This window comes from Acipenser ruthenus, chromosome 10, assembly GCF_902713425.1.
Source record: "Acipenser ruthenus chromosome 10, fAciRut3.2 maternal haplotype, whole genome shotgun sequence".
In the NCBI taxonomy this organism is placed as follows: Eukaryota; Metazoa; Chordata; class Actinopteri; order Acipenseriformes; family Acipenseridae; genus Acipenser; species Acipenser ruthenus.
The window spans coordinates 46,528,230-46,529,505 of record NC_081198.1 but is presented as its reverse complement, the minus strand read 5'-3'; positions in this window follow the sequence as shown (position 1 = coordinate 46,529,505).

Here is a 1,276-nt window from a genome sequence, read left to right as displayed (position 1 = left end):
CCGCTTTCAGGGTTAACCAATGAGGATTCTGATTGGGCGTGACCATCGCTGGAGGAGAGCGTCCGTATTGGTGAATAACCGATGCCTTTGGCATATCTGCTGTGAAATCCAGGATCTGGCGACACACCCACTGACTGTTCATCACAGTCCGTGCAAAGAGAAGAGTTGATTTACGAGTTTGTCTGGGATTATATCTTTTTTTAAAAGACAAATTAGTTGTTGGAGTCTTGGAATTATTTTGGACACCCCTATGTATTCGTTTTTTATTGTATTAACGTAACGGACGCCTCTGTGCCCACCAGCTCATCTTGCACTGCTTCTGGGTTACACAAAAATGTTTAAGAAAAGTTCCTTTCTCGCATTTCTCATCAGTAATGTAAATCTTAATAATTAAATACAAATTCGTTTACATATACAACACGTCATTAAACGTGTAATGCATTGTTCTTTTTCTGTTTGCTGCCATTTAATTATTAATACCTATTTGCCAATATTTTGATAGTTGTCTGTGAACGTTGGGGAAAACTGCAATACATGTCAACAGTTGTAAAGTACAGATAGTATCAGTTGACAGAAATACGCGGGTAAGCAAATAAGGACAAGTGGTGATAGAAGTTTGCTGCTTTAAGATTAATAAGCTCTTCTCCAGGTGTTGTTTTGGAACCTACAGAGGATTTAGCATTTTATTACAACTACCAGTATACAATTTTCCAGCAATATGCATCCCATTTAGTTTATAATTCACTATAACTAAAATATGATATTTAAGCACGTCCAGTTTTATTAGTACAGCATTTAAAGCTCTGAACACAGTGATTATTTCTCCTTCTACGTTTATTGACAGAAACCAGACCTAAGACACCGCACTCTACTGGCGAGAGGTTGTAACTCAACATTAAAATAGACCCCCATAGTCTCTACAGTACAGCTACTGCAATACATTGGCAATAAATAAATAAATAAATAATATCTATCTATCTATCTATCTATCTATCTATCTATCTATCTATCTAGATAGATAGATAGATAGATATTGGTACCATTTGAATTGCTATTTTTTTTGCTCGTTGGCTTGGTTTGAATATAAATAATTATGAAAAATGAGTCTAATTTAAATGTGGACAGTTTTATGAACATGGTAGACTGGTTTAAATCCAATAATCTGTCAAATTGGATAGTTTGCAAAAGCATGTTACAGATTATAAGTAGATAATTAGTGTTAACTTGTCCTGTTTACAGAATGTATTGCCTGACCATTGTGTATGGCTAGCAGGGT